A 9,936-nucleotide genomic window follows, 5' to 3' on the forward strand; every position below is an offset into this window, starting at 1 on the left:
GCCTCAGGGGTCACCCCAGCAGGATCTGGGTGAGGCGGGCACTTCTGCTTTTAGCAGCTCTCCCCTCCATTGCTGCTAGAGTTAAAGGCAGGAGGATGTACAGGCGCTGATGCCAAAGCTGCCACCCTGGGGGTGGGGCTGGGGCTCACAGCCAGGAACCCTGCTCCCCTTTGTTGGGTGGAGACCCCGACAGGTCTGGGGCCCAGGCAGGAGAGAAGGGCCAGATGTCCTACCTAGAAGCTCATTGCCCTCAAGCCAAACACTTCCAACCCTCAGACCCCAGGAGTTTCGGAAGCGCCAGACTGTCTAGGAGCGCATCCTCATCTGCGCACCACGCGGCCTCACTTGTCCTCTGCGCATGCGCCATCCCTCCAGCACCTTTTGCACCGAGCGCACGCGCCACGTTCTTTGCTCACAGGTTCTAGAGCAACGCGCCAAGCAGTGTTTGCTTTGCCTTCGGCCGAGTTGGCAGCTAAACCAGAGCGCTCTGAGCCCAGCTCTCTATCCAAGCGCCGACCACCCACCCACGTGCCCTATGGGGACTTACCTGGGCGGGCCCTGCCCCTCACCCCCACCCCAGGCTCTGGGGGGCCAGCACCTGCCAGGAGGGCTCTGCCGCCCCCAGCCCGATCCCCGCACCCGCCGGTTTTCCGTGGCCGGCCCAGGTCACCCAGCTGTCCGTGCCCCGCTGTCCACTCGCGGGCCAGCCCACAAGTATCCGGTGACTCTGCATCTGCGCTTTGTCACAGCGTCTCTGAGACGGTGTTGTATGATCCCGCAGACCCTGCGCTCCTTCCTGGGGGTCCTCACCTCCCTCTGCAGGCGACGCCAGCAGAGGAAGACGGTGCTGGGTGCTCGCATCTCCACGATGTGCCGCGGCTCAGCGTCCGCAGTGGGCACGGTCACTGTGTGTGGTGGGCGCCAGCAGCAGGTCACCCCCGTGCCGCCCACCACACTCAGATGTGCCCCGGGCTCCTGCTCAGAGAAGATGGTGAGGAGGGCCCTGGGAGAGAGCGGGAAGGGGACGGCCCAGCAGGAGCAAGACCCCGCATTCATAGGGAAGGACCATCAGAAAAGGGGCCCCGATGGCTCTCGGGGTGCACGATCAGCATTTAGGCCCCTGGGGGCCCAGGGAGACCGCCTGCCTTCGTGCCCAGGCCAGGGCCTCTGCGGAGAAGCCTCCACGCCAAGAGCTCAGTAGACAGCTCAACCAAGAAACTCCAGACCTCTTGTGTGAGCTCCTGCCCCCAAAGAAACGCCATCGCGAGCTCCTACGGCTCCACCCGAGGTTTCCCGCCAGGGCGGAGGAGGACGGGCCCCCGCGTACCGCGAGGGCTGCCCCGGGGGTCCTCGAGGAAAGCAAGCGAGGGGGCCCCGCCGCCGCCCTGTGCGGCCCCGGTGGCTTCCCAGAGCAACAGCCGGCAGAAACGGACCTGGGAGAAGGCGCCCGCCCGTCGGACAGCCCCGGGCCCCGAAGGCCCCGCTTCCTCTGCTGCAGCGCAGGCGAGGGGCGCTGCTGAGGCTGCCCGCACCCCCTGAGCTGGGTTCTGAGTCACCGCCGGAGACCTGGACGCGGAGAAAGCAGCGCGCTGCGGGCTGAGACCCCGGCCCCGCAGCCCTGCCGTCCCTTCCCCGCGCGCCGGCCCTCCGGCCCCCGGCAGGGCTCCTCGGCCCGAGAGAGGCCAGAGGAGTCGGCCTCCCCAGCGCCAGCGGACGCCCGGGCGTCTGCTGGAGGGGCCGCCTCTGCGCATCCCTGGTCAGGGGCCGGCACGGCTCCCCCGGGCCCCTCTCCCCCCGGCCCCGGTCCCAGCCCCTCCGGGCCCTCCTTCCCACTCACGGCCCCCCGCCCCGTTCACCTTGCCCACCGGCGTTTCCTCCCCAGGATCGGGCAGCGCGGGCCTGTCTGCTCGGCCCCCAAGCCCCTCCGCCCCTGCTTCGGCCCCGGCGCCAGGCACGGCGGGTGCGACGGGAAGCCTGGTTCCGGCCCCGGGTGCGGCTGGGCTTCCCGGCTTCCAGCAGAAGCCCGTCTGGGGGCCTCTTAGGAACGCGGCAGGAGGAGGAGACCCTTCCCAGCCCCCAGCGTGGGGCCCGACTGTGGAGGATGCAGACCGGCCTTCCCTGCAGCGCCCGGCTCCTCGGGCATGGGGTCCCCCACACCCATGTGCCTGGACTCTCCTGTCTTCACCCTCCAGAGCCCCCCTCCCGTATCTGACCCTCGATCCCTGCCCCCCACCAGCCAGCTCATCCTGTCCGCTCTCCAAACCAGACCCTCACCCTGTACATCTGGGGACCTGGCTCCCCACCCCCGCTTCTGACACTGAGGTCACCCCCATGGGCACCATTCCACCCTCCCAGTCTCCTCTTTTCGGGTCTCCCCCTGACTCCAGCGGGAGCCTCTTCCCATCTTCCCAGGCCCTGCAGACGGCCCCAAGGGACAGCGTGGCCTCTGTCACAGTCAGCACCAGCCTGCCTGGACTCGGGTTCAGCGGCTCCTCTCACACTGAAGCGCCTGCCCAGCCCATCTCTGGGGCCCCTGATGTGCAGCAGCGCGGACCCCCCACCTGTGACCACTCTCTGCACTAAGGAAAACCAGCAACTCTAGCCCTAACCGGGAACCCAACCTCTGCTCCAGGCCCCCCAGCTCCACCCACCAACTCCCCCATGGGCACCCATGCCAACACCCAGCAGGCCTTGGCTGCCACCCCAGCTGCATTCCTGTCCAGCCCAGCCCCTGCCCCTGACTCTGCAGCTGTCACCTGCGTGCCCCAGGCTGTGCCCAGTGCTGGGCCCAACAGCGGGCCGCGCTGCTCCACAGTTGGTGGATCGAGCATAGCCCCCTGCAGGCCAGGAGTCTTGGCCGAAACTTGGGGCATTGGGAGCGGAGCATCTGTCCTGGATCTGAGCTGCCCCTTTGCAACTCGCAGTATTTCCGCAGAAAGAAAGGGAACCCGGAGAACCACACACAGCAGAGTGGGAAAAGTGGCCCGGAACACCTGGGGCCTTCCTGGCCAGAGCCCCCCCATGGTGACCATGGGGCCCAGGGCTAAGAATAAACCCGGCTTTGGAGGCGCTACTGTCCCCATCTTCAGTCACATGCTTGCAACCCACGGTAAGCACTATAAACTACTCATCCCTATTAATGATCACTGACTCCTAAAATGTTGGCATGCACTCTTGCCACCTTCTGCTTGACCACGTCCAGTTGACCTTGATTCATGGACCTAACCTTCCAGGTGTCCAAGCAAGGTTGATCTTTACAAGCACTGGACTTTCACACATCCACAACTGAGCGACGTCTCAGCTTTAGCCGAGCCGCTTCATTCTTTATGGAGCTGCTCCCCGGCTCTTCCTCAGTAGCCTATTGAACACCTACCAACCTGGGGGCTCATCTTACAGTGTCATAAGGAGAAGACTCTTGAGAGTCCCTTATACTGCAAGGAGATCCAACCAGTCCATTCTAAAGGAGATCAATCCTGGATGTTCATTGGAGGGATTGATGCTAAAGCTGAAACTGCAATACTTTGGCCACCTCATGCGACGAGTTGACTCACTGGAAAAGACTCTGATGCTGGGAAAGGTTAGGGGCAGGAGGAGAAGGGGACGACGGAGAATGAGATGGCTGGATGGCATCACCGACTCTGTGGACATGAGTTTGAGTGTACTCCGGGAGTTGGTGATGGACAGGGAGGCCTGGCGTGCTGTGATTCATGGGGTCGCGGAGAGTCGGACACGACTGAGCGACTGAACTGAACTGAACTGAACTGAACATCTTTTTGCCTTTTCATTTTGCTCATGGGATTCTCAAGGCAAGAATACTGAAGTGGTTTTGCCATTCCCTTCTCAAATGGACCACGTTTTGTCAGACCCTGACTAGCAGGGACATGCCTGTCAGCTGCTCCACATAGCCAGACAACACACCTGGCATCCTGGTTGTCCCACTGCTGGTCCTCGTTAAGCATGTAGACTTAGAACTGAATAAATAATATGTGCTGGCAAACCCTGCTGAGGATAGCAGTTGTGAACATGAGCTTTGGAATCAGATAGTCCTGGGTGCAAATTCTAGCTCTTCCACTAATTAGGCGTGTGACCCTGGGTAAGTTATTTAACTTCTCTGAACTTCATCTATAAAAGGAGAATTGTTAATGTAACATATTTTGGTTTCTAAGTATGAACAAATAGCTGTCTGCTGCTATTTTTGTTACTTAGGACCCCATCATGACACTTTGGGATGGTTTGTTACACAGCAGTGGGAGGATATGGTTTTTATCCTCCCATATTACAGACTGAACAAAATGGGATTTTCCTGACATTATGGAGCCAGAATTCAGTCTCTTTCCACTACACCATCAGGGTGCAGCCCCTTCGGACATCCCCAGCCCCATGAAGCAGGGCCAGTTATTGATAAGACAAAGGGCAGGTTCCATTTGTGAAACTCCAGTCCACTCACTAATGACTCAGTTTTCATATCAATAAAATGGGGTCACGGCACCTCCTGGGAGGATCATGTTACTGTGAGAGTCTTTTCAGGTGGGGATTCTGCCAGTGAGACTTCGGTACTGGCCTTCCTCCCTTGTAGAATCAGAAGCTGAGACACCTTCCCCTATCTCCTTGGGGGTGCACTGGAAACAGTTTCCCTGGAGGCCAGCAGACACACAGGGTCCACAGCCAGAGCCCTCCTCCTGAAGACTGGAGGGCTATTGGAGGCTGGAGGGTGCGGGTGGGGGTGCCAGACTTGGAGGAGACAGCATACACAGTGAGTGAGACCAGGCCCCTGGCTGGAGCGGATGCAGCCCCGGGGAGAAGGAGGGTGTTTGGGCAGGTGTCCTGTGGGTGTGACCCCCTGCAGTTCTAAAGGTGGCCCTGCTGCTGCCCCTTGGGGCTGAACTTGTGCAGGCGAGACTTCTGCTAACCAGGAGTGGGCGGGGGCAGTGGGACGAGGTGAGGGCTTTCCTCTTCTGGAGCTCTGAGAGTTTCTAAAGAGCCAGGAGCTCAGAAGATGCTGGCATTGTAGCCCACCTCCTCCCCAAGTGGGCTGGGGAGGCAGGCTGAAACTCCCCCCAAACCACATAGATCACAGGTCGTCCACTGCCTCTTTGTTTACTCAGTCAGTACATCTGAGGCTGTGGACAAGACTCTTCATCTCACCACTGTGTGATTTGAGCAAGTGACCTCACCTCGCTGAGCCTCAGCCTTCTCATCTGTAAAATGAGGATGATAATAATACTGCTTTCATAACTCTTCGAGGATTTATTGAGAAAACAACTAAGGCCCTCTTATTCCTGTTGATGCTGTCCTCCACTCCGCCCTCTCTCCATCCCCTCAGCCCAGGAGACCCCCTGTCTGTCTACCCAGAGGCCCAGCCCTGCTGGTATTTGGGGTTGTGCAGGGGAAATAGCTAAAGCCACAGCTGAAACCGGCAAGACATAGTCTCTGTGACCTCGGAAAACACACTGGCCCTCTCTGGGTCTCAGCTTCTCCATCTATGGAAGACAAGAGCTGTGCCATGAAAAGTGAGAGACAGCCGTACCTGGTGCATCTATGCAGTGCCAACTGTGTGCTCCACACTTCACCTGCATCCCAGCAACTCTAGGGGGCTTGCCAGCAGCAGCAGCAGCAGCCACATTGTACAGGAAGAGAGGCTCAGAGAGGTGGGGTGACGTGTCCTCGGTCACACAGCCAGGAGTAGGGGTTCTGGGCTTGAAGCCCCACTTTCCTGTCTGAGGAGCTTGGCCCCCTGGGAAAGCAGGGCTAACTCTGGAGGGGCTTCGTCTTGCCCTTCTTCTCAGTGTCCACTGGGAGGTGCACCCTGGAGGAGCAGCCGCCGCCCTGCCTCCACCAGGCTCAGCACAAAGCAGGGGCAGAGCTGGTGCTCCGACTCCAGCTCATCGGAAACGAGATGGAAACACACAGGAGAGTTGGCCTGGGAGGGGAGGATGCTCAGGAGCCGGCGCTGGCTCTCTGGGGCTGCAGCACGAAGAGCTGAAACAAGATTCCATTCCTTTGAGTGTGTGAGGACCTACTGTGTGCCTGGCACTGAGCGGGGCCAGAGGGTGGGTGGGAGAGCTCACTCTCCATCACACAAGCCCTCCAAAGCGCCACTTCCTTAGGGCGCTCACCGTGTCCCGTCACTCATCACCACAGAGCTACGGGTGCCGTTATCACCCCCAAGGAAGTGTCTGGAAAATGAAGCCCAGAGAAGGAAAGTGACTTGTCTAAGGTCACACTTGTCTAAGTCTGGGTGGAAGTAGAGAATTACGATTCTTTCCTCTGAATTAAGCAACTTATTATCAGGTATTGACCTTTTAAAGACGAAACAAACCTTTTGGTCTCCAAACATATTTAGTTTTTTCTATTAATGTGGCCTCATTAATCTTTCTCTTTCACTAGTGTTTGCTTAGTATAACTTCCAAAAATTTTAATCAAAAATAAGTGTGTGTACTTACTTGTAGACGTGTCTTACGTGATTTATCTGATCTGGATAAAAGTTTTAAACTCTCATATCAAGCCCATTTAAATTTATTATAATGAGTCTTTTTATATTCATTTATTTCTACTATATTTTTATATGTTTGTGTTTATGTCTGCTGTTTTTTCTACTTGTGCTTGCCTCACTCTGAACAAAAGGAGAAGTCTTCAGATCCGATTGCCGTCTTTCTTACCACATGTGTTACTTTGTCCAGTAGTTCACTTCTAACTTTTTTTTTAAACTCCAAATTTGGAAAATAGTGTTATTTCATTTGGTGAGTACTTCATTTCTGTTCACCAGTCTTCCCTGAACATCCCAACATCTCAGACTTGTATTCTGAGATCATTGCCCCTTTAACTACCTCAGTTTTGTCTTGAAGAATCATCTTTACTCTTCTGTTACTTGAGTACACATTCAGGCCTATATAGTTCTTCACAGATCTTTTGAATCTTAGCATATGAAGGTGTTTCAGTTCCTTTTGAGTCTACTTCGGCTGGTTGTTTTCATGGGGTAAGAACAGCCCGTTCTCATCACTCCCTTTGTTTTTCTTGAGACACACCTGAATGTAGCTCTACATGGATTTTTAAAGTTATTCTCATGCTAGGGTTTTCATCTGGCTGTCTGAGGCCGATATTTTTGTCAAATCCAGGAAATGCTCAGCTGTAATTACTTCCAATGTTCTCTTTCCCCCATTGTCTCCATTTTCTCCTCGGAATAAAATTGGAAGATGAGCAAAGCCTCCCCCCGTCTGTGTTTCCTATTGCTTAACCTCTTTATTTGAACATTCCATTTCTTTGTATGCTGAACTGGGGAAAATATGCCAGACCTAATTTGCATTTCTGTTTCTTTCTTGACCTACCTCTAATCTGCTATAGCTCATTAAAGGGGTTTTAAATTTTAATTTCTGTATTTTTCACTCCTAGTCGTTCTAGTGTTTCTTTTAATAATCTGTCTGGCCATTTCTGATCCCTCAGGCATCTGACTAGACAGGAGAATATAGGTGAATTCTCAAGGTAAAGAAATTTGACCATCTTTCTACAAGCTGTTGTAGCCCCTTTACGCAGTACGGATTTGTGTCCTGGGAGTGGGGTATGTGTGTGTGTGAGTTTGTGTGGTGCAGCTGTCCATGTGTATTTGTGTGTCTTTCCCCTATATTCCTTTCACACAGCAAAGTTGCCAGTGTCATCTTTCTCAGGAAAATGCCCCATCGCCATTGCTTCCTGGGCACTGGCTATACTGCGACGTCGCTCTGAGGCTAACTCCCAGCTGAGCATTGCTGTCTACCAGCTGGCACATATACTTCAGTCCACGGTCAGTGTCTGTCCCTGCCAGGACTCAGCCATAAGCCCCCGGGGGCCCCAACGTTAGTCCAGTGTAACCCACTTGCCAACTTTCCTCCTGGGGAATCTGCCAGTTTGTGTCTCCCTTGTTGACAGAACAGTTCTTGGCATTTCGTGTCTGAGGGCACAAAAGGTGTGTGCAGATTCAGCCCATTTCTGTGTTACCACAGTCCATGGACCAGGGAGGCCCCCTCAAACCAGCACATTAGCATAGCCACTCGTCGGTTCCAGTCATCTTACAAGTCTCAAGAATGGTTTTTCTGAAGGGCCTTGACATATCCTACTTTAAGTCAACCTTCAGATTGCCATACTGATTTACACAGGGCCATGCCCCATCTGGGCATCCTTCTAGGAGGCCAGTTTTCCATTGCCTTCTGGCCTGACCACATGGCCAAGCGGTTGGTCATCACCCATGCCTCAGTGAAAAACCCAAACATAGGGGCAAATAGATGCAAAATATAGCCCCATGGAGCTAATTTATTTTTAACTTCTTTGATCAGAGTATTGGTTTTCCAAATAGGAAACTGTTCACCTTGGAACTGTCATTCGAAAGTCAATCTGATCTTTCTTGGTTAATCAAGAGCTATTTATAGGGCACTGTCCCAAGTGGCAAATCAGTCAGTGGCTCCTCATGTGATCCCAGAGTCAGTCTGGGGAAAATGAGTGCACTTGCCCACAGATACGATGCGCAAGTCTGTGCAGCTCCCTAACAGCATATTCCTGTGCAAGCATTTCTATTTTATTATGAAACTCATCTGGGCATTTCCTTCTGTTAGAGCATCCCTTTTCCATCACCCAATATATTATGGTATTTTGGGTTTCAAGGTTATTTAATGCCCTTCAGTTGCAGGGCAGAGTCGATTCATGTCTGAGAACAAGACAGTAATTCTGCCTCATGTGGAAGTTTTCTAGTCAGTGACCCCAGCAGTGGTCACTGGGAGGGAGTCACAGGGTTTTGCCGTAAACCCTCGTGTCTATACTCTGCATGGGTCTATACTCTTGCAAGTACAAACAAACTAGTCTGTACCAACCCTTAACTTCTACTTTGTACTCTGTAGCCTCTGACATCTTACTGCTTCCCAGTTAGCAATTAGGGTTGCCTGAAGGGTATGTTTATGTGCCCTTTTTATGATGCCAGGCAGGGGAAACAGTCTCTAGTCAGACCCAGTGACCATCACCATAATATATTCAGGTAAAACCAATGTGGCCACTTCACAGAGCCTACATAGAGCATCCCAGTTTCCATCCAGACCTTCTGTCTTAATCCTGTTACTTCACGCGGTTCTATTATCTTCTCAGTTTAATTGTGGGCTTCACGCGGTCCTGTCTCGCCCACAGGTTTGGGTGCTGCACAGCACGTGACGTTCGTTTGTCAAGGAGCCAGAGAAGCTGTAAACCTTCAGTATGTGCTGTATACCGTATGCTAAGCATACCTCAGGAAACCAGGAAAAATGACCACTGCCGTCCCAGAAAACGTTCACCGAGTTCCAGGTGGACAGAACTGCATCTCACAATCCCCGTGACTGGGACGATAAGCACTTTGTTCCTATGACACATCTCCACTCTGAGCTGGCTTTTATGTTCCCCTCTTGGTATTTTGGTTGATCAGATACAAGAATCTGTAACCGTATTTGACTTTAGAGAAAAAGGAGCCGAGATGCGGGGCAGGGGCGGGGGCGGTGGTAGGGAGTTCTGCTGAGCTGTTCAGCCAGCAAACAGGGACCCAGGGCCTGTAGATTTACCCCTCAGTTCCCAGTCCTGTGCACTTTCTCTGGGGCTTCTGCTTCCTTGGGACAGACTGAACTTCTGCTGTGAACCTGGCCTATAAATTATGACTTTAATCCTTGGTCCCAATCCTCCTTGTGCGGGATGCTCACCAGGCCTGAGACTCCAGGTAACCCCAGCCCTTATTCCCCCAGATACTCTAACATTAAAGGGATGCCTTCTCAAGGGTGCATCCTTCCTGTCTCTCTCCCCATTTCCAAAGTGTTTTTGTTTTTTTTTTTAACATATAGAAAGCCTCAGAATTAATCTTCCCCATCTCAACCGGGGCTCTGGGGCAACCTTCCTTACTTTTGCAAAAGCCCAAGGTGAACCCATGCATCATACCCAGTTCTGGAGGAATCTGAG

The 9,936-nt window shown here is 54.0% G+C and overlaps 1 pseudogene; it reads left to right on the forward strand.

The window, feature by feature from the left end:
- Positions 1–535: 535 nt before the first annotated feature.
- Positions 536–5,983, forward strand: LOC148774909 (uncharacterized; annotated as a pseudogene).
- Positions 5,984–9,936: the final 3,953 nt, after the last annotated feature.

This window comes from Moschus berezovskii, chromosome 19, assembly GCF_049115385.1.
Source record: "Moschus berezovskii isolate FMDL1 chromosome 19, NW_MosBer_1.0, whole genome shotgun sequence".
NCBI classification, from domain to species: Eukaryota; Metazoa; Chordata; class Mammalia; order Artiodactyla; family Moschidae; genus Moschus; species Moschus berezovskii.